We start from the raw sequence: 24,867 nt of genomic DNA on the forward strand, positions 1-24,867 counted from the left end.
TTATTCAAAGGAAAGAGTTCAACTTATAACTTGAAAATTGACTAAAATGAGAAAGTAAATCAAGCATAGAAGGCAATAAGGTCTCATAATTAGAAATAAAAAGCAGTAAGTCATCAGCTTAAAGCAAAACTTTGTGGGCAGAGCCCTTCCTTAAAATACTGGTAATATCATTAGATTCTCAGAAGGCGATAGCTAAGGGTTCTAGAGCCAGGTCAAAAAGCAATGGACTTAAAGGGCATCCTTGGGCATCCTTAAATATTTAAATGGTTTAGAATTCTGAAAATTATTAAGAATGCAAGCAGAGGGGGAGGGTAGATATAGTAATTTAATCCATTGAATAAAGTCAGACCCAAAGTTAAATTTTTCTAAAGTCTTAAATAAATAATTCATTCTCTGCGTCCGGAGATATCACACATTCCGAGACCTCTTTAGAACAGTGGTTCCCATGCTTTTTTGGGCTGCCACCCCCTTGGCTCCCAGGCCACATACCTAGCGCGCCCCCTCCCCACCACACACACACACACACACACACACACACACACACACACACACACACACACACACACACACACAACTACATAGTTTTAATGGGATCAGGCTGGAAGGCACTAAGAAGTCTTAGATCCCTGCGTTTAATTATGTTTTGTTTTTATGTGCTTGGAAAGAAGCTAGGCGACAGCATTGAAGTCTCACTCTACTATGATGTTGGGAAGGTAATAAAGTACATCTTGACTTTGTACCACAGTGCAGGGTAGTGGTCAGAATTTTTCTTTTGCAACCAAAAATAGTGATAAGATTTTTTGAACTTTGGTCTCAGGTCAATGTCATTTTGGAGTGAAATCAATTCTTCCTCCACCATTCCTGCTTCCTCATTGGTGATATCTAGGCATGGATTGATCACCCAGACTGGTATTTTAAGCAAAAAAACATCCTGAAATCTGTCAGACAAGTCTCTATACAGCTCATCCAGGTGTGCACAATACCCTTGAAGGTCATCATCTGGTATGCTCTTCAGATTCAGAGAGGCCCAGAAACTGGAAGAGCTCACAGCTGACTATGTTATGTTTAAATAACTGTAACTTGGACAGAATCGTGGAGAAGGCTGATTTGACTTTGATAAGGTTAACCTCTTTCCTTGCAATTGCAAAATAACTTCGTTGAACATCTGACAAGTAAGCAATGTCAAGCTTGATGTTTCTTAGTTCAACACAGAGAACAGAATTAGAGTCTCGGAAGAATTCAACAACTGTTTTTAAAAGTGAATAGAAACATCTCAGGCAGTTTCCCTTTAACAGCCATCTAACTTCTGTGTGCAATAACAAACGTTCAAAATCTTCATTCTCAGTACAGAGCTGTCAAAACAGTCAGGAATTGAGAGCATGTGACTTGATTTTATTTACTGCTGTGATAACAGTACTTAATGATTTGTCCAGTCGACCACTTAGGTTTTTTGCAATGAGATGTTGCCAGTGGATTGCACAATGCACTGTAAACTCACCGGGTACAGATTTTTTCAAGAAACTGATGAAGCCACGATGACGATGATGCCCCATTTGCTATTCAAGCAAGAATATTGGTAGCAGGATGTTTTTTCCTTTGAAAAAAATCTCAACAACACAAAATACTGATTCCCTTTTTTATCTGTTTCTAGTTGTCTTGCAAATAACAGCTCTTGCACCAAATTTTCATTTATGACGAAACTAACATAAGCAAGAAGCAAAGATTCAATGCCTGGCAGAGTGGACTCACCGAATTATAGCCAAATGCTGTTGTCTCAAGCATATTGCACAATGTGCCTTCAATTTTTTCAGCCATTTCACCCACTCTTCTTTGAAGAGGGTTGTCACTGAGAGGAATAGTTTTAATAATTTGTTCAGGTGACTTGTGGAAAACTGTGCGCAGAACTTCACTTACGACTGACAGAATAAGCTCTTCTCCAATTTTCTGAGGCTTACCAGATCTAGCAATCAGCGATGAGATGTTGTATGCTGCATGTAAACCATCATTGGATTGTTGTGAAGTGCTTGCAAATATATTTCCGTTTCTGTAAGTGACTGAAAATATGCTAAGTTTTTGTCTGCTTTATCAGAGTATATTTTCTCCAAATGTTCAAGAAGCCGGGAAGGTTTCATGGCTTCATTTCACACAGTAGGCACACAGGTTCCTGTTGGTTATCTGGTGTTGATACAACACCATATTTCAGATATTCTGCACTATATTGCCCACACTCCTTTCTTGTTTGCTGTGCTGTGGCCATATTTCATTCTGCCACAAAAAACATCAATTCTTTGTAAAAATCATGCAAATCACAGCAAAATACAGCTAAAAAAATATGGAAATAGAATAGCAATGCAATTCCTAGGAAAAGTACATGACACAATAATACCAAGTATGAATGTGAAACTAAAAAATCAAATACTTAAGAACTAGTTAACATTAGATGTTATAGTTAGACGTAAATACATAACAAAAACTACGACATGTAGCCAGTAACACAACATAGCCTATATATGTATAACATGTATACGTGCATTCATGAAATGTAGGTTAATGCTTCCTGATGTTACATAAATATAAATAAATGAATAAATTGTGTGCTGCTGCAGAGGAGAATGACAAGACAGCATTTATAGCAAAAAAAACCAAACGTAAAAACCATGTAAATCACTGCAAAACAGCAAAAAAAAAAGAATATTGTGAGGTCATATCTTTGTTATATTACAACTTAAATGTACATTACAAGACTGAAGATAACTTGCAATGCTTAGAGTCTTGGCCCTTGCAGACATGAAAATGCGATGTGTCTGCTGTCTGATCTGGCTGGTGTGTGGTGCGTGCCTTGTCCAGATAATGCCACCAAGATACAAACAATCTTTCGGACAGCCTCTTTTTTCCTCACCGCCCCCTTGGATCTTTCCCACCACCCACTTTGGGAATGACTGCCTGAGAAGGAGAGTATATAATATTTAATAAGTGGCATATATTGAAATGGAAATACCAATTTTTAATAAATCCAGTCTGATCATCAGATATAAAAAGTGGCAAAATATTTTCAAGTCGACAAGCTAAAACTTTGGAAAAAATTTTAGTATCAACGCTGAGTAAAGAAATTGGCCTGTATGAAGAGCAGTCAACTGGGTTTTTCTTCTTTTTAAGAATAAGCAAGATGGAAGCTTCATAAAAAGTCTGTGGCAGCCTCTCCAACTTAAAAGAATCAGGAAAGAAAGAGCATAGGTGAGGTGCAAGTAGCGAGTAAAAAGCCTTATAAAATTCTCCAGAAAATCCATCAGGACCAGGAGACTTCCCAGAATGTCCAGCCTCAACAATTTCTTCATACGAAATAGGTTGACCCAACTGCTTTTGGTTAGCAACAGAAAGTATAGGAATATTCAATTGTTCTAAAAAAATTATTCATTAAAATATTATACTTAGGACAATTGGAACTATAAAATTCCTTAAAGGTATCATTTATTTCTAAATGATCCATTGTCATATCACCATTAACTTTGCAAATTTCTTTAATTTGTCATCTGGCTACTAAAGCTTTTAATTGATTAGCCAATAGTTTACCTGTTTTATCTCCATGAATATAAAATTGACTTTTACCTTTCATAATTTGGCTTTTAATTGGATATGTTAGAAGAAAATCATATCTAGTTTTAATTTTGACATGCCATTTATATAAAGCAGGGTCTGGAGTCAGAACATATTTTTGATCTAATTGTTTTGTAATGTTCACAGCAGCAACAATTTAAAAATTAGCCCAGTGTTATATTTAAAATAATATTTTTAATTATTAAGCAACAATTATATAGCACCTAATCTAATTTAACTAACAATTAAACTTATATACAATTATCTAACTTAAACTCTAACTATGCATGAATATGTTGGTATGTGTGTAGGATATCACAAGCCACTACAGCTCAAGGCTCAATTCTGGGAAGGCATTTCCAAGTTCAAAAGTTTAGAAATTTTGTGATGATACGTGGGCTTGAGATTGATGCAACATGCAGGCTTTAAATGGTTGAGGCATGCAGGCCCTAGATGAATGGTGAGACACACAGGGTTTAAGAATTTAGCAGTTCCCGAAGTGGGTTAGAGAGACCGGTGGGGGGGGGGGGGGGGGGGTGGTGACAGAATGTCAATTACTCACGACGACACCATGGTTGAGGTGCTTCAGAGAAATGTCCTTTTCATATGAGTGTCTTCTTCAGTGTTTAAAACCCTTTTCACAGGTCAATCAAGTAGTGCAGTATTTCTTCTGTAACTTTGAAAACCATTTTGTGGGTCAGTAGAATTGGTCTCTCATTCCTCTGTAAGCAAAAGGAGGAAATCTGATAATTCTGTCTATAACCACACAATGAGGCCAAGTAGGTTTCTCAATCCCACAAAGGAGGTTGAAGAAATGTTTCCCTTGTGCTGCCTTCTTAAAATGGCCCCCAAGCAAAGCTGTGTATTCAGTCTTAATCTGTTGGTCACATGGTCTCTGCACCTGGGTTTTAGAGGCACTGCCTTGCTTCTCTTCAAATGTATCCATTTAGGAACACGATGTCTTCAAAGCTTGCTGCTAGTTTCACCATCACTTCAAATCTATTCTCTTAAAGGGACAGTCCCATACAATAAACTGAATGTCACAATTTCAGTTGGTTAGCTAAATCAGTTTTCTCCTTATTGGCCTTTATCTTAATACTTGCAGTATAAGAATTAATATTTCCACATACAATAACACTAGAAGTCTCTTCCACAGTACTTTTTTCAAAAAAGAAAGTAATTGGTTCCTCCAAGAACTTTAAAGCACCATTCCTCGTCCTTCCACTCTTGACTATTTAGTTCTCTGATCTTATGGTTGATTTTTCTTTGTTGATTACATTTTCTACTACCTACCTTTGTTACATCTCAAACCAGCATCAACAGAAGACTCAATTCAAAAGGGTTAAATTTTAACTCTATATTTATTAATGACTATTAATAATATAATGTCTTAACACCAATAACCCCACTATAAGTATCTATAGCAAATAGAAATATATCATATATTTATAAACAGTGTCTATGTGGAAAAACCCAGACCATTACAGTATATGCCCAATATTCAAAAAGTAAAAAAATCCAAAACACCCCAGGTCAGTCAGTCAAGTAAATCAGTCCAAAAGCAAACCCCACAGAATTCAAGTTCAAAGCTCAATGTCCATATTCAGTTCCTTAAATGAATAACAAAAGGATGTCATATTTATTGAATGAAGATCTACCGGGACCAATGCCTGAAGAGGGCGCACAAAATCAGTGAACCGGTGCAGACTCGAAAGGCCAACATGGCCTGTTTCCGCTCCGTAAATGGTTATATGGTTAACATTGGAGAGAGAAATTACTGATGTTGTGTTGCAGGAAGTGTACAATTCCTTTTTCAAGGCTTTCTTAGCTAACTTCTCTCGGTTCTCAAATTGTGGGCTTTAAACTTTCATTAACTTGTGAGACATCTCTCCAGTTGGTCTCTGCCGCTCCAACTGCAATTCTGCTCCTCTAACTGCCTCTCCAACTGCCATTCCAACTGTTGTCCTGAGCATTCCACTCTCTCTCTCTCTCTCTCTCTGTTTGCACGGCTTGGCCAGCTGCACCATAAGTCATACAGAGTTCCCAGCAGAATTTCATCCTTTATGATGACAGTCCACAGTCTAAAAGATCAGTATATGGTCCACAACACTGTCAGCACCATCATTTTCCATTGTTCTAGACAGATTCCTTTCCTTTTCCAAAGTGCTGTGATTGTCTTTGTGTTTGCCTGCTGCTTTAAACTCATCCTGTTCCACAAGATCTCAACACATCCCTAACTTTCCTTCGCCTCTGCTCTCAGTTCCTGCATATCAATCACCCAGTGTATCCAACCCCCTCTCCTCATCAACTATGCCATTCCCAAAAATAAAAAATTTTAAAAAAACTATGCCATTCCCAACTCCATACCCACCTTTATCATTCAAGCCACACCCAGCCCCAAATTTATCAACCATTCCACTCTCGTTGTTGTTATGTATTGTCGTGCACTCAGCCCCAAATTTCCAAAGCTCCGTTGATGGCACAGGTTATAATTATTGCTTCTTATGTTATCAGAACACTTCGGTATAAACCTCCAACTTTTTGCTAACAGAGCTGGCTGCAATACCTCATATGGGGTTTTCCAGAACTCGTTACAATACTCAGTGTTGACTTAGTGGAAAAGTATGCAAGTTATTTAAAGAAAGTATGTTGAAATGTGGTCTTACACTGGGGACCTACTGCAACATGACTTATCTCTGATTCTTATGCACAACACTCAGAAATAGTTTTCTAATCATTTGTCTGCTGAACCCACAGGGATGGATGGAATTTTGTGCATGCACTTTGGAAGTTTTCCTGTTCCTAGCAATGTAGCCCCTCACCATCAGCTCTCATCCTTTGAGCTCAAGGGTCAAATAATGAAGCATCTTATGAGCACCCACTCCCTGGGGAAATCAAAAGCTGATGCTGTGAAGAGAAGTTTCTGGGAGGCGGGGGAGGGGGGGTGTTGGGGGCAATGTCAGACAAAGAAGATGAAGGTCTCCCTCAAATGGGTTTACGTGGTGGAATGGGACAAGTGACTGCGTGTGATAGTTCAGATTCTATCACCAATGTGTATATGTACATATGTACAGAGGGTAGTGTAGGATGACTGTGATTGGCTGAGAGTGTAGCCACACCTACTGGGAGGCCTTAAATCACACATGTCAAACTCAGGCCCGCGGGCCAAATTTGGCCCGTGATATAATTATATTTGGCCCGCAAGATCATATCAAATATGTATTAGAGCTGGCCCGCTGGCCGCCGCGCCAGTATAGCGCATGCACAGCTAATACTACAAATCCCAGAATGCTTTGCAAATGCATTGCCATTGGCCCGTCAGCCCGCTAATCGCCCCCACCTCCTCTGTTTCCTTTCATTAACATCTGTGACCTGTCGCCCAACTCACATGTAATAAACCCCTTACGGAAAATGGCCAAACGAAAGACAGAAAACGGGACCTTTCAAGACAGGTGGGAGACAGACTATATGTTCATCATTTTAAGACAAACCTCTTTGTCATTGAAGCAAGTTGTTAAGTTTTTGACTTGTTGGCTTGTGAAAAAAAATACATTTAAAAGGAGCTTAAAGACTATAGAGAAATATTATTTATTGAATATTTTATTTCTCATTTGTTAATGCTTCTTCTGGAAAGAGTTTAACCAAAACTATTATTAAACATTTATTTTAATAAGAAAAAGTTTAACTTTACATATGTTGAAAGAAGAGAAAACATGCAGATGTTGTTGAAAATTTTCAATAAATATTTAGTTTGGCCCACAACTTAGTCCAAGTTTTTAATTTTGACCCTCTGTGAATTTGAGTTTGACACCCCTGCCTTAAAGGATTGCTCCTCACCAGATGAGGTCATTCTGGGCTGGTCGACCTACTTGTGATATGCTCCGGTTTGGATCAACAAGTCTTTGGTTCTTTCGACGCGCACTACACTGGGTGAAAGGCAAGTATGGGAGAGAGAGTGAAAATACAAAGGTGTAGAGTTCGTGGGGATATGGGTAGGTAGATGGCAAACAAAATTTGGTGAGAATTATGGACAAGGATAAAGATTCTACTTTAGATCAGAAACTAGTGTGCAGCAAATAATTGGAGCACTCTTATCCAGGTGAGGTTAAGTACCATTAGTGCAATGTTTGAGGGAGCCGCGGAGATAGGACATAAAATGCACGGAAGATAATAGACAGTCAACAGTTTGAGCCATACTGGCCTGATATAATGACTATCTATTGCCTTCCAATGGATGCTGTCTAACCTGATGGGCTCCTCCAGCATTTTGTGTGTTGTTGCAGTTTTTTAGCATCAGCAATCTCCTGTGTTTAACAGAGTTAAGACAATGATCTTGGTCTCAGCAAGGCCAGTTGGACCGAGTCAAGAAGGCAATATGAGAAGTGCTGGAGATACAGAGCGGGCAACATCAATGAGATGTTTTAGAGCTTACTCAATGCCTTGAGAACATAGCTCTAGAGAAACAAGGATGACAAAGTATGGATACACACGGAAATGCAGGAAGAACTCTGCTGGTCTTGTAGCGTCCATAGGAGATAAAGATATACTATCCTTCTTCTGAGAAAGAAAAATTCAGATAATTCTCCCATCAGTGTTAATTCCACTTAAAGAAATTGCTTTCATATTCAATAAAATATAAAGCAGATTGTGATAGTACAGATCTATCACCAATGTATATAGTGTATATAGTTACAGTATCTAGACTGTGCTTACAGCGATTGGCTGAGAGCTTAGCCACGCCTACTGTCTGGGCCTTAAAGGGTGTGTCCCTAGCCAGGTCGGATCATACTGGACTGGTCAGCCACCTGTGAAGAGCTCCTGTCTTTTGCTAATAAAAGCCTTGGTTTGGATCAACAGGTCTTTGATTCTTTCGACGAGCTCTACAATTTTATTAGCAAAAAGAAAAAAAGAATTTTTTTTGAAAGGGATGGAGCGCTTGACTCGGCCAGATAAACTTGATATCAACCCACAGTCAGCTACAGCCTTCAAAGCCTTTAAGTTCTGGCTGCTGAACTTTGAAAACTTTCTGAGATTCATTCGGGTGGAGGAGGATAACCAGCGTCTAACAGCATTGCTTTCTATGGTGTCCTTGAGAGTCTACGAGAACATCCAGGATGAGACCACTTACACCGCAGCCATAAAGGTACTGAAAGAACTGTATGATCAACCGGTGAACAGAGTTCATGCCTGGCTCGTGCTTGTGTCGAGGAAGCAACAGCCCGGCGAGTCCAGCAGGGCATATTTACAAGTATTAAAGGCGTTGGGCAAGGACTGTAACTGTGTGGACAAAACTGCTGCCGAGATCACTAGCGACCTCGTCCGGGATGCCTTTGTGGCTGGGCTCCGATCGAACGAAGTGAGGCTGCGCTTGCTCGAACAAGGGGTAGAAAAACTAGAGGATGTGGTCCGGATTGTGATCACAATGGAGGATGCAGCCTTAAAGTCAAACGAGCTCTCTAGGGACTGGACCCCAAGTTCTGATATGAGTAGAGTGCCCTTCTACCCTACCACCCCCCGAGATACTGACGGCCTGTCGGCTGCTGCTACACTGCCCCCTGCGAACCCAAGATGATATTTCTGCGGGAGAGACAAGCACAGCAGGTCCCAGTGCCCAGCAAGAAAAGCCAGGTGCCAGAAGTGCCTTAAAAAGGGCCTCTTTGCTGCAGTCTGTAGGTCTAAAATGGCCACTGGCAAACACAGTGCCTCTTGTGAAGCCTAACCGCCACTTCCCATTCAAACACTTCTTCCCCAGAGCTCTCGTCCAATGAGAGCGAGGGCTCCCCTGCAAGGCAATGCCTGACGTCACGGAGACGCCGAACCCGGAAGGGGCAGCCCACCCTCGCAACCATGGTGTTGGCCCACCTCTTGCCCCCGTGCGGAACACTCGACCCGGCCTCGGTCTCGACTGTGGCAACCGCTGCTGCTCCCGCCGCCACAGCCACCCCCGGGGCCGAAGCTACTGCTGCTGCTGCCCGCTCCCTGTCTGCCGCTGCCTACGCCGCCGCCGATGTGGCCACCACAACCAACTGGGAACCCACCGCAGCCAACGCTACCGCTGCTGCTGCCGCTCCCCTGCTTCCGCCGCCTACGCCGCCGCCGACCACGACCGACTACCTACCCACCGCCAACCGCGAGCAACTACAAACCCCACTACTTACCTTTCATCTGCCAACGCCGCCACAACAGCACTTCCGGGAGGTCCTCCAACCTGCTCCTCCAGCGCTGACTACATCTATGATGTCATCTCGTTGCGTGACATCATCCCATTGCGTGACGTCATCCCGTTGCGTGATGTCATCACGTGGAACTCCCCTGTCAACTGGATCAGTGGCTGCTTCTATAACATTAAACCAGCAATGCTCTCATCCCCTCACTAAAGCAATGGAACTGATTAAAGTGCATGTACACTACACCAATTGTTTATTTGACTCTGGGTCAACTGACAGTTTTATCCGGCCAGATCTGGCCCTCCGTTGGGGACTTGACATTATCCCCACTACCCAGAGGATCTCATTGGCGACGAGGTCGCACTCGACCGGGATAAAGGAGTATTGCATCGCCATGCTCGAAGTACAGGGCGTAACGGTCACCCACTTCAAATTATTCGTCCTTCCGCAATTGTGCGCCCCAGTGTTGCTGGGATTAGACTTTCAGTGTCAGTTCCGAACGGTGTCCCTACACTTTGGGGGACCCCACATTCCCCTCTTGGTCTCCCATCGCCCCACCCCCGAAGCACCCGAACAACCCGCCCCCATGCCCCAGGGCCAATCCTGCGGCCTTTCCACACTCCAGATTGCCCCGCCAGCACTCTTCGCAAACCTCACCACTGGCTGGAAGCCTGTGGCCACCAAAAGTCGGCAATATAGTTACGAAAACAGGCAATTCATTAGGAGTGAGGTGCGTAGATTGCTGGATGAGGGCATCATCGAACCCAGTTCAAGTCCCTAGAGAGCCCAGGTGGTGGTTGTCAAGAACGGGGAAAAGCTACGGATGGTGGTTGACTATAGCCAGACCATTAACCGCTTCACGCTCCTGGATGCGTACCCCCTGCCACGCATCACAGATGTGGTGAACCAGATCACCCAATACCACATATTCTCCACCATTGACCTACGTTCGGCCTTCCACCAGCTCCCGATCCGCTGTGAGGACCAACCATTCACGGCCTTCGAAGCGAATGGTGGGCTGTATCAATTTCTCAGGGTACCATTCAGGGTCACGAATGGTGTCGCGGTCTTCCAGCGGGAAATGGACCGGATGGTGGACCAGAACGGGCTAACCGCTACCTTCCCGTATCTGGACAACATCACCATCTGCGGCCACGACACGCAGGACCACGACACCAACCTAGACAAATTTCTTCAAACTGCCCGTCGGCTGAACCTGACTTACAATTTGGACAAGTGTGTCTTCCGGACCACACGACTCGCGATTCTAGGTTGCGTGGTGGAGAACGGGATAGTCATGCCAAATCCTGACCGCATGCGTCCCCTAATGGACTTACCCCCCCCCCCCCCCCTCCCCAATACCCAGAAAGCGCTCAATTGCTGCCTGGGCCTTTTCTCATTTTACGCCCAATGGGTTCCACACTACGCCGACAAGGCGCGTCCTCTTATCAAGACCACCTCCTTTCCCCTCTCGACCGAAGCCAGAGCGGCTTTCAATCGAATCAAATCCGACATCGCCGCTGCGACGCTTAACGCGATCGATGAGTCTGTCCCGTTTCAAGTCAAGAGCGATGCATCCAACTTCTCCCTGGCAGCCACCTTGAACCAGGCTGGTCGGCCTGTAGCCTTCTTCTCCAGAACTCTCCAGGGTCCAGAGAGTAGACACTCCTCGATCGAGAAGGAGGCCCAGGCCATAGTTGAAGCGGTGCGTCGGTGGAGATATTACCTCGCTGGGAGGCACTTTACACTGTTGACTGATCAACGCGTGGTCTCCTTCATGTTCAGCAACACCTAGCGTGGTAAGATAAAAAAACGACAAAATCGCCAGATGGAGAATCGAACTCTCCACCTTTAACTATGACATCCTGTACCGGCTTGGTAAGCTCAACGACCCACCTGACGCGCTCTCCAGGGGGACGTGCGCCAGCATACAGATGGACAGACGACAGAAACTCCATGAGGCGCTCTGTCATCCAGGGGTCACTAGGTTTGCCCACTTTGTGAAGGGACGCAACCTACCCTACACAGTCGAGGAGATCCGCTCCATGACCCGAGCCTGTTCGGTGTGCTCTGAATGCAAGCCCCACTTCTTCCGTCCGGATAACTCCCACGTTATCAAAGCCACCCGCCCCTTCGAGCGTCTTAGCGTAGACTTTAAGGGGCCCCTACCGTCGATCAACCATAATAACTACATCCTTACAGCCATCGACGAGTACTCCCGCTTCCCGTTCGCTGTGCCCTGCCTAGACACCACTACCACCTCAGTGATACAGGCCCTTCACAGTATTTTCGCCATTTTCGGGTACACCAATTCCATCCACAGTGATAGGGGGTCCTCATTCATGAGCGCAGAGCTGCAACAGTACCTTCTGGAGTGTGGTATCGCTTCAAGCAGGACCACCAGCTATAACCCACATGGTAACGGCCAGGTCGAAAGGGAGAATGCCACCATATGGAGAGCGGTTACACTGGCTCTCCGGTCTAAAGGTCTCCCCACCTCTCACTGGCAGGAGGTTCTCACTAGTGATTTACACTCCATCCGCTCCCTCCTATGTACCGCAACAAATGCCTCCCCCCACAAAAGGATGTTCCTTTTCCCGAGGAAATCCAAATCAGGAACCACTGTACCGGCATGGCTCACCGTCCCTGGCCCCGTCCTTTTGCGATGCCACGTCCGGCATTCAAAGAACGACCCCTTGGTCGACCGAGTGACTCTACTCCACGCGAACCCGCATTACGCCTACGTTGAGTTCCCAGACGGGTGGGAGGACACTGTTTCGGTGCAGGACCTAGCTCAGGATGCGGTAGGCCCAGCAAACCCCCCAACCCAATCTTCCCCAACTCTTTATTCCCCAGGCCCTGTGCCGGAACAGAAGGACCAACAGCACCCCAACGACCCGGGCCACACTGCTGACAACACAACTGGGGAATTGAGCGAAGGAGCGGTCGCACCCGACGAGCCCGCTGGCGACACCACTCCAGCGACCCCAATCCCGGCACCACAGCGGTCACGCCGGATGGTCAGACCCCCTGACTGTTACAGTCCTTAACCTACCCCTTCCTTTCATTCTCTCCCTCGTTTTTTTGGTTTTTTTTCCAGGGTCAGTTCTCCAAGAAGGGGTGAATGTGATAGTACAGATCTATCACCAATGTATATAGTGTATATAATTACAGTATCTAGACTGTGCTTACAGCGATTGGCTGAGAGCTTAGCCACGCCTACTGTCTGGGCCTTAAAGGGTTGTGTCCCTTGCCAGGTCGGATCATTCCGGACTGGTCGGACACCTGTGAAGAACTCCTGTCTTTTGCTAAAAAAAACCTTGGTTTGGATCTTTGATTCTTTCGACGAGCTCTACACAGATATCATGCCTTTATGAATATATTGTAAGTCGAAGAGTTCATCGATAAGTTTTGGGTCAGGAAAAGTAGGAAATGTTAAAAGCTTAAAGTGAACAAAATGTCGAATTTGATTGTATTTGAAATAATGTCTATTTGATAGGTTAAATATCATCCCCGTTTGTTGAAGAGATACAAAATGTTGTTGTATAAAAAGATCTTTAAAACTATTAATACCTAAAAAATACCATTCTTGAAAACTGGCATCTAAAATAGCTGGTTGAAGTAAATAGTTAAAAATTATAAGACTTTTAACTATAAGTCCCTAAGTTCGAAAAATTTTCTGAATTGATTCCAGATCTTCAATCTATGTTTCATTATTAAGTTCTTTGTCAATTTTTGAAGAAATAGGGACAGACCCAATATCGCCCACAGGGAGGTATTTCTGAGGGATTTCAACTCCATCTCAATCCCATTAGGATATTCATCTGTCTTTTCACATTGCAACAATAGTAACGTATTTCTCATGTTTATAGCCCAGTAGTAAAAATGGAAATTAGGTAGGACTAATCCCCTATTATTTCAGGTGGACTTTGATTTTGGGCCTGATTTATGACTCATCACTGAGCATGAGGCATGGTCTTATTCAGTTCAAGGTGCTACATCGTGTACATTTCTCCAAAGTCAAACTTGCTCAAATTTATTCTGATATTAGTTCACTTTGTGATAAATGTAAAATATTTGACGCCTCCTTGATTTGCCCTAATTTTCAAAAATACTGGCGCAACATTTTTAGAACTTTTTCAACCATATTAAGGATCACTTTAGACCCATGTCCAGCAATTGCACTGTTTGGTTTTTCTAAAGATATAAATATGATTTTATCTTCTAATCAATGACAGGTTCTAGCATTCTCTCCACTTTATTAACAAGAAGAAGAATCAATGGTAATTAGATATGTCCTTTTTTAAAATCTGGAGAAAATTCTTCATAATGTCACGAAAATCAAGATTTCTTTTGATAAGACTTGAGAACATTCGTAGCTCACTTCCAGAATTTGACTAATTAGATCTGATGATAAATGTCACTGGGCGTGTTGGTTGGATCCAGTGAAGCCAGTTGTTCGGATTTAACATTACTTACAATATGATTGCTGTGGGTTTGAATTTTTTTCTTTTCATTTTTTCTTACTTACCTCTTATCATATTGTATGTATAACCATTTATTGGATTTAGAATTAAGTAGTATTGCCACTGCACCATATGTCATTATTTGTAAATCAGCAAAGCTTTAATTGCAATTGATTTACTGCTTTTTTTTGTTTGTTTTTTTTCTGACAAAACTCAATAAAAATAATTTTTAAAGAAAGAGATACATTATCCTGAGATCTTCTTCAAGGTTGTTTTTTTTTTGCTTGTACCTTGAAGAAGGGCTCTGGTCCAAAATGTCAGTAATAGATCTTTGCCTCCTATGGATGCTGTGAAAATAGCTGAGTTCCTTCAGCATTTACTGTGTATTTTTACTACAATTACAGCATCTGCAGACTTTCATGTTTCACTCCAAGTTCCAGATAGAGCCCTGTGGGTGGACTGCAAGAAAGCTGGTATTGAGGGTGCATTCACTCGCTCCAACTCCTGTTCATGCCAAAGATTCCTTTATCAACATGAAGTAAAAGAGGTGTAATTATCACACCTAATTTCAGCTTAGCAAATCTGTAAAACAAAAATCAATTTGTTCTTTTGGGAACTTATTTTCTCTACTTCACCCACCCTTGTATCAGAATTATTGTTCTATCAATGGGATAGGTGGCAGTAGAGTAACATGGCACTGGTTGGGAAACCCTGTGACTCATTCTCCATCTGCCCCCGAGAACTGCTCTGCACCTGGCTTCAGCTCTTCAACTTGTGCTTGTAAAACATGGGCTCTTGTGAATTAGTAACTTGCAGAATTAGTGCATGAAAAGCAGAGGTTTGAGAGTAGACAATGACAGGCAACATCCATGTAGAGAATTTTAGGTCAGGACCTCAGCTGCCTGACCTGTCAAGTTCCTCCAACTTCGGGCTGTTGCCACAGATTCCAGCTTAGAAATGTTTACCAAAAGTTTATGGGTGCAAAGTTTATTCAATGTTCTTTTTACACTGTACACTCACACACAAGATTCTTAATTGTAATATTACAGAGCATGTTTGACAAACTTGTTAGGATTCTTTGAGGATATAATGGGTGCGGTGGATAGAGGGGAACAGGTTGATGTTGTATATTTGGATTTCCAGAAAGCGTTTGATAAGGTGCCACACAAGTAAGTTACAGGAAAGTGGAGTCCGGGGAAGTACATTGGCCTGGATTGAAAATTGGTTGTCTGACAGGAGGCAGAGAGTCAGGATAAATGGGAGTTTTTCAGGTTGGCAGAGAGTGGTAAGTGGGGTGCCGCAGGGGTCGGTGTTAGGCCCACAACTGTTCATCATTTACACTGATGACCTGGAGGAGGACATAAAATGTGGTGTAGCCAAGTTTGCGGATGACACCAAATTGAGTGGAAGAGCAAATTGTAATGAGGATGTGGAGAGTCTGCAGAGGGATATAGTTAAGCTGCTTGAGTGGGCAAAGGTCTGGGAGATGGAGTACAATGTTAGTAAGTGTGAGGTTATCCACTTTGGCAAGAAAAATAAAAGAGCTGAATATTATTTAAAGGGTGAAAAACTACAGCATGCTGTTGTGCAGAGGGACTTGGGAGTGCTTGTGCATGAATCGCAAAAGGTTAGGTTGCAGGTGCAGCAGGTTATTAAGAAGGCAAATGGAATGTTGGCCTTCATCGCTAGAGGAATTGAATTCAGGAGTAGGGAGGTAATGTTGCAACTGTATAAGGTACTGGTGAGACCGCACCTGGAGTACTGTGTCCAGTTCTGGTCTCCATATTTGAGGAAGGATATACTGGCTTTGGAGATGGTCCAGAGGAGGTTTACTAGGTTGATCCCTGGGATGAAGGGGTTGACTTTTGATGAAAGATTAAATCGTCTAGGATTGTATTCGCTCAAGTTCAGAAAAATGAGAGGAGATCTTATAGAAACATATAGGATTATGAAGGGTATGGATAGGATAGATGTAGGAAGGTTTTTTGAGCTGGCCAGGGAAACTAAAACGAGAGGACACAGTCTCAAGATTCAGCGGAGTAGATTTAGGACAGAGATGAGGAAAAATAGTTTTTCCCAGAGAGTAGTGAATGTTTGGAATTCTCTAACCAGGGAAGTGGTTGAGGCTGCTTCATTAAACATATTTAAAATTCGGTTAGATAAATTTTTAAATGATAGAGGAGTTAGGAGATATGGGGAGAAGGCAGGTAGGTGGAGTTAGGTCATAAATTAAATCAGCCATGATCGTACTGAATGGCAGAACAGGCTCGATGGGCCATTTTTGGCCTACTCCTGTTCCTACTTCCTATGTTCCTATGTAATACAGGTATTACATAAAATAGCCTTCTTCCTACCGTAAAGCAGACAAAGTGTACCCATTAGTGTCGCCTGGTGCCCCTTACAGTATGAGGGAAAGAGAAGCAAAAGAGAGTCTCTTCAGAGTCACTGAATGTCTGTGAATTCACCTCCAGTGCTCCCACAGCTTCTGCAGCGCAGAGCACAGATACTTTGATGGAAAGTCTGAGATTAATTTGGTAACATTTACGCTGTTAACTAGTTAAACAACACTCAAAATTCTTTTCATCTAGTGAACTGCACCTGTTTTACTTCTGTTTTTCTTGGAGTCCCAGCAGATGTTAGCATAGCATCTATCATACATTTCGGTTCATAAGGCGACCTTCAGATGAGACCTTCCAATTTCAGTCTGAATTTCATGGTTTAAGACAACCCCCAACCCACCAGTACCATTGACTGAGCTGGTGGGCGTGGCCGGTAGGTGGGTGAAGCACTGTCACAAAGCGATTCATGGTTCAGTCTGTTCCTAGCTTCTGTCTTAAACAGTTTAAAAAGTTTTTAAATCGAATTATGTTGAAAATTTTTTACAAAAGGCAGGGCCATGCGTACTACATCACTTAATGTGCTGTGTGACTTTGTGATCAAAGCATGGAATAAAGTGAAAGTAGAGACTGTAATAAAATCCTTCAAGAAGTGCAGAATCTCTAGTGCAATGGATGGTACGGAGGATGATTTACTGTGGGGCATTGACGACGAAGCCGACTCACCAGATTCAGACTGGGACCCATACAATGACAGTGTAAACAGTGAGACTCTGGATGTGCTCGCTGAGTTATTTGCCTCAGACAATGAAGCTAGTGATTTTCTAGGATTTTTAATGTATGTGATGTGTTTTTGTTTTATTGTACTTTTTTTTATTGGTTTAACACCATATTGTTAACGGATTTTAGTGCAAATAAAAAGTGTACACTACAGCAGGTTTTTTTAAAAAAAGTAATCAGTAGCTTAAAAGTTTGTTATAGGGTGGAGTCTGGGTAGGTTAATGGAACCAATCAAGTGGTATTTTGAGTAGAGTTTTAACGTCCCCTTATTTTGTTTTATTGTACTTTTTTTTATTGGTTTAACACCATATTGTTAACGGATTTTAGTGCAAATAAAAAGTGTACACTACAGCAGGTTTTTTTAAAAAAAGTAATCAGTAGCTTAAAAGTTTGTTATAGGGTGGAGTCTGGGTAGGTTAATGGAACCAATCAAGTGGTATTTTGAGTAGAGTTTTAACGTCCCCTTATTTTGTTTTATTGTACTTTTTTTTATTGGTTTAACACCATATTGTTAACGGATTTTAGTGCAAATAAAAAGTGTACACTACAGCAGGTTTTTTTAAAAAAAGTAATCAGTAGCTTAAAAGTTTGTTATAGGGTGGAGTCTGGGTAGGTTAATGGAACCAATCAAGTGGTATTTTGAGTAGAGTTTTAACGTCCCCTTATTTTGTTTTATTGTACTTTTTTTTATTGGTTTAACACCATATTGTTAACGGATTTTAGTGCAAATAAAAAGTGTACACTACAGCAGGTTTTTTTAAAAAAAGTAATCAGTAGCTTAAAAGTTTGTTATAGGGTGGAGTCTGGGTAGGTTAATGGAACCAATCAAGTGGTATTTTGAGTAGAGTTTTAACGTCCCCTTATTTTGTTTTATTGTACTTTTTTTTATTGGTTTAACACCATATTGTTAACGGATTTTAGTGCAAATAAAAAGTGTACACTACAGCAGGTTTTTTTAAAAAAAGTAATCAGTAGCTTAAAAGTTTGTTATAGGGTGGAGTCTGGGTAGGTTAATGGAACCAATCAAGTGGTATTTTGAGTAGAGTTTTAACGTCCCCTTATTTTGTTTTATTGTACTTTTTTTTATTGGTTTAACACCATATTGTTAACGGATTTTAGTGCAAATAAAAAGTGTACACTACAGCAGGTTTTTTAAAAAAAAGTAATCAGTAGCTTAAAAGTTTGTTATAGGGTGGAGTCTGGGTAGGTTAATGGAACCAATCAAGTGGTATTTTGAGTAGAGTTTTAACGTCCCCTTATTTTGTTTTATTGTACTTTTTTTTATTGGTTTAACACCATATTGTTAACGGATTTTAGTGCAAATAAAAAGTGTACACTACAGCAGGTTTTTTTAAAAAAAGTAATCAGTAGCTTAAAAGTTTGTTATAGGGTGGAGTCTGGGTAGGTTAATGGAACCAATCAAGTGGTATTTTGAGTAGAGTTTTAACGTCCCCTTATTTTGTTTTATTGTACTTTTTTTTATTGGTTTAACACCATATTGTTAACGGATTTTCTTTCTTTGGCTTGGCTTCGCGGACGAAGATTTATGGAGGGGGTAAAAAGTCCACGTCAGCTGCAGGCTCGTTTGTGGCTGACCAGTCCGATGCGGGACAGGCAGACACGATTGCAGCGGTTGCAAGGGAAAATTGGTTGGTTGGGGTTGGGTGTTGGGTTTTTCCTCCTTTGCCTTTTGTCAGTGAGGTGGGCTCTGCGGTCTTCTTCAAAGGAGGCTGCTGCCCGCCAAACTGTGAGGCGCCAAGATGCACGGTTTGAGGCATTATCAGCCCACTGGCGGTGGTCAATGTGGCAGGCACCAAGAGATTTCTTTAGGCAGTCCTTGTACCTTTTCTTTGGTGCACCTCTGTCACGGTGGCCAGTGGAGAGCTCGCCATATAATACGATCTTGGGAAGGCGATGGTCCTCCATTCTGGAGACGTGACCCATCCAGCGCAGCTGGATCTTCAGCAGCATGGACTCGATGCTGTCGACCTCTGCCATCTCGAGTACCTCGACGTTATTGCGACGTTTTAGTGCAAATAAAAAGTGTACACTACAGCAGGTTTTTTTAAAAAAAGTAATCAGTAGCTTAAAAGTTTGTTATAGGGTGGAGTCTGGGTAGGTTAATGGAACCAATCAAGTGGTATTTTGAGTAGAGTTTTAACGTCCCCTTATTTTGTTTTATTGTACTTTTTTTTATTGGTTTAACACCATATTGTTAACGGATTTTAGTGCAAATAAAAAGTGTACACTACAGCAGGTTTTTTTAAAAAAAGTAATCAGTAGCTTAAAAGTTTGTTATAGGGTGGAGTCTGGGTAGGTTAATGGAACCAATCAAGTGGTATTTTGAGTAGGTTTTTGTATCTGGCCTATAAAACGTCCCCTTATTTTGAGGTGCTTCAAGTGTTGTCTTATCTGCTGACATGTACGGTACATCAAGATTCTATGAAGGTGCTGATATTAGATCACAGTCCAGGTGGACTTGCTGGAATGGTATCACGAGCCACTTCCACATTTAGAGGTCCTCTCAGTGTCTGTGTACTGAAGACTTGACATCTGTAGATTTAGAGCAGGCTCTTCCAGATCCTTGTCTATCCGAGGCCAATGTACAAGTTGCTACCCCTTCCTGTTAACAATGCTCAAATGCTCTGCTCTTTCTTCCACCTGATCTCTAGGCATAATTGCTCCGTGACACTATTTGACGGCGTCCTGATTTGAAAAGAACATGTAACATTTGTGAAATCTCCTAAAGAAGTTTTCCTTTGCTCTCTGAAGGGAGTTCTGTGGGATTATCTCTCGTGGCTCCCCATCTGTAATCCCTGCTGGTCTCAAGGTTTATCAATGTCCTGCCTGTGGGCCTATGCTCCTCTTCCTGCCCCTCCCTCCTACCATTTTGTTCAGGCATTTGCCTATATTTTGCTCTTGAAGAAGGGCTCATTCCTGAAACGCTGGTTATGTGTCTTTAGCTAAAGAACAATGATCTGCCGAGTTTCTCCAACATTGTGTTTTTTTTCATGTGATCAACAGACTTTACATTCTCAGAGTCATCCACTAATACCTGCTCTACTGTTTTCTCTCTAAATTTACATCAGCATTTTCATACAGCAATCGTGACTGGGTCTGCGGTGGTTTATAAAGGAGCCAACAAGAGGGGTGAATCCTGATGCTCCGCAACCAGCTACACCTCTCGTCACATTGTCAGGTAGATGTCAGAACAGCTGCAATTGTTCCAGCATTATACAATTGTATTGGAATCTACCTACTAAGGTGGAAAGACAGCCAGATGTTTATAATAGTAGGACAGATCCACTCCAGCTAATTATCACCCAGCCTACATTAGATCATCAGAACATTAGGTTTACATAGCAGTTAGCACAACATCTCTACAGTGCCAGTGATCAGGACCGGGGTTCGAATCCCATGCTGTCTGTAAGGAGTTTGCAAGTTCTCTCCATGTCTACGTGGGTTTTCTCCAGGAGCTCTGGTTACCTCCCACCATTCAAAACGTACCAGGATGTAGGTTAATGGGGTGTAAAATGGGAATCAAGCAGCATTGACTCATCAAGAGCCTGGAAGAGTGCTATGCAACAACTCTCAGAAAGCTTAACACCATCCAGTCACTTCCAGCTCTCCAGCTTATGCCCACTCTCTGTTTATGTTCAGTCTTTCATCTCTGTCCTGCACCTATCCTCTACTTATCTAGCCTCTAATGTGGCAATCTCTGCTCTGTGCCCCATGCCCAGGTTCAGCTGTATCCAGTCTGTTGTCTCTGCTCCAAGACCCGTTTCTACTCTGAGCCCACTCTCTTCTGTGCATTTGCTTTGCCTGCTGGTTTGCACCTTAAACCTTCCCCTTGTCTATTTTTATTTCCTTTGTGCCCAGAATCCTGTGCTTGGACTGGGTCCAGTGTAGTGTCTGGCTTTCATTTACTGTCATTTAGGGCCATGTGTGGTCCTGGTACAGGCAGAGACTGACTTAGTGCTGGGCTGCAATAAATTGTTCCATGCATAACCCAAGGGAAGATTGAGTGGCCTCCCTTCTCTGATGGTGGGCACATTTGAACCAGCCGTCACCAATTCTGACTGTAGTCTGCTACTGACTGTACTCTACGATTCTCCTTTTGTGAAAGTTTAAGTATCATTAATAACATGAATACACAGCAAAGCTCTCATAATACCTGCTCTGTTGTTCACAAGATGCTGATTTGCCAAGTGCCTTTATTTACTTTAGTTTCCATCCATTTGTGCCAATTACAACCCCAGCAGCCCATTGAAATCCATTAATGAACAGAAAGCAATCCATAATCGGAAGCAGCGCATATAACCCTCCCCCAAGCCACACCACTATTCATCACCAATAACTTGCTTGTAAATATTGTTAGAATATGTTGCACCTAATATTCATTTAAATAATTCATTGCTGCCTAACTCAGCCTGACTTAAGCTTAAACAATTGTTTGAAATAACCTCAGCAAAGATATTCCTTTCCATCTGCATTGCAAGGGCCACTAATTCTCTTCTTTATCAATGGTGGAATAAGACCTCACAGGGCCCCATTACAAGATTACAAGGGGGCAGCACGTTTGGCGCAGTGGTTAATGCAACGCTGCTGCTGAGCCAGCAACCAGGACCAGGGTTAGAATCCCATGCGGTCTGTAAGGAGTTTGTACGCTCTCCCCGTATCTGCATGGGTTTTCCACAGGTTCTCTGATTTCCTCCCATTGTTCAAAAACGTACGGGAATGTAGGTCAATTGGGTGTATTTGGTTGGTACAGGCTCATGGTCCAAAAGGGCCAGTTACTGTGTTGCGCATTTCATTTTTTCTTAAATTAAAAAAGAACATGATCTTATGTTTCCAGTATCACAGCAACATACAAAGTTCAAAGCAAATTTGATAAGACAAATGTTCTTAACCCTGGTCTCTACTCCATAACTATTCTCCTTTTATTCAGACTCTCTTCCCTATGCCTGTTCCCCAATTCCCAAGTCTCTTGTCACTGCCATGCACAACTAAAAGCCCCTCACTACTGCATAAATACCAACATCTAGGATCTACTGGTGAGCCAATGACAGCTCCTCTCCTGGACAAACATCCCCCAACTTCTATGCTCAGTTGATGCCTAACCAGCTCTAATGGATGGGCCACAACGTCTGCCTGTCTGAGACCAGAGCTCCTGAAACAGGCTCTCAAGAGCTCTGGCCAGAGATTCCAGGAAGACAGAGGAAAAGCACCAAGGATGTTCTCAAAGCTTCCTTGAAATAAGCACAACACTTTCCAACCCAGGGGCACCTCTAGCATTCAGAAAGACATGGATCTGCCATCCATAAACAATACCTAGATAAGCCATCCACAGGTCCCATCAAAATGATAATCTGTCCCACCTGTGGATCCTTTAACCATTTCAGAACGTACAGAGAAGAAGTAAGTTACTGTATGGAAAGAGGAATGAGAAAACTTCATATGGAAACAGCGAGGCAAATGTCATTATCAGCAATGTTTAACATCAGCGGATTAAGGACGGTGAATGTAAATGCCACCTGTGAAGTTTTAAACAAATTTTGGGCAAATATGCAAACAGATAAAACAATGACAGGTGAAAAAAAATTGTACTCAAGCTGTATGTTGTAATTCATATTCTCCACACAGCAAAGAAAATGGGAAGCATTGCAAAAATATTCAGTAAATGACACAAAAACAATTCCACATGAATCTGAAAACATGGAGCTCAAAAACGAACAAAAACCACTGACGGGGACCCCGGAAATAAAAACGGGTAATGTTGGACATATTCAGCAGGTCAGGCTGCATCCATCTGCAAAAGAAAGGTTACCTTTCCCAGTCAATGTGCTTTCTTCAGCACTTAAGACAGACGAGAAAACAAGCATGTTTGAAGCTGCAGAGCAGAGGGAGAGGTGGACAGAAGGGAATGTCCTCATTGGGTCGAGCATCTACATCTCTACTCCTTGAAAGTGCTTTTATTTTAAACTTAGTGTGCAGCAGTCCACGCAGACTTCCTGGAATCATAGCACAAGTCACTTCCACACTTAAAGAGGTCCTCTCAGCATCTGTGCACTGAACTCTTGACAAAATGAATGACACACATGGTGTTAGTGCTGGGTGGGGATCACAGCAGGTCTGCCCAGAGTTGCTGGGAACAACATGAGATGAATGAGAACCGATTGTCAAAACTTTATAGAATATTGCAGCTCTAAAATTTGAAATATAACAGGAAATACCTAGCAGGTCATGCAGCATCTATGAAGAAAGGGAGAAAACCAAGTTTATATTACATTAAATGATGATAGATCTTCAAGCTAAAATATCTCAGTTTCTCTGCCTAGTGATTTTTGATGACTTGCAAAGTATTTCTAGACTGTCGTGTTTTAATTTGTATAGGTTGATCCCAAGGTCTGGATCAATCAAGAACCAAGACTAGAAGTCTTCAGCACTTCACGAAACATGACAAAGAGAAAATACATAGAAGTCTAGAAAAGGCAGATCATACACACTGCTTCAAACAAAGGATTTAATTTAGTAAAAGCCAAATTTAAGACTGATATCAGGGATTCTTAAGAAGCTGTTAGATGTTACAATGGGGAGATGGCAAACAAGAATATTTGCTTCTTTAAAAAAAATGCTTCACCCATCACTGTTTCTAATTGGCCTCAAGATCACAAGATCCAAGGAGTCACGTGATGGAGTAGTGGCCGGTCAGGGAACTCCAGCCTTCTCCGGAAAAGTTTTTAAAAAGTATACAAAACACAAAGGCACAAACATAAAAATTAAAACAAAGTGAAAGTAAAGGTGGGAAGAAAATGGCAGCGAAGAAAGAAAAGTCGAAAGCAACGGGAAGAAGAGAAGAAGAAAGAACGTCGGAAGAAGAAGGTGAAGGCCTTACCTGTCCGAGGAGGCCCGCCGCGGAGAAAGAAGCCCGCTCCCTAAGGTCAGTTGAAGTCCCGAGCTCGGGACTACAAAAATGGCTTGCGGAGCCAAGTAAAAGTGCGCAACTGCGCATGTGCGAGGAGTCGCGCATGCGCGATGCGCATGAAAAAGAAAACACTGACGGGAGGGGGGACCAGCTGAGGAGTCGATCTCCACAACTGAGAATGACAGCTGCAACACAACAACAGGAAGAGAACATAGAAAATAAAGAGAACAAGTAAGAAGAGAGTAAAAAGAAAACAAGGAAACAACAGATGACCATCCCAGAGGAAGAAGAAGAAGAAGAACATAGAGAAATGGAAGAAGAAGGGAAAGGCAAGACAATGGATATATTTTTTTTTAAAGAATATATGGAATCAGTAAAAGAATGGCAATTACAAGAATTTAGTGAAATAAAAAGAAGAATTAAAAGTGCAGAAGAAAAAATGAATAGATTAGAGATGGTCATGTCAGATATAGGAAAAAGAGTGGACAAGGTGGAAGAACGAGAAACAGCCGTAGAAATGGAAGTAGAGGACTTAAAAAAGAAATTAGAAGAATCTAATAAAAAAGTTAAAGAGACACAAGAGCTGTTAGCTCAGAAGA

Source organism: Narcine bancroftii, chromosome 8, assembly GCF_036971445.1.
Source record: "Narcine bancroftii isolate sNarBan1 chromosome 8, sNarBan1.hap1, whole genome shotgun sequence".
Lineage (NCBI taxonomy): Eukaryota > Metazoa > Chordata > Chondrichthyes > Torpediniformes > Narcinidae > Narcine > Narcine bancroftii.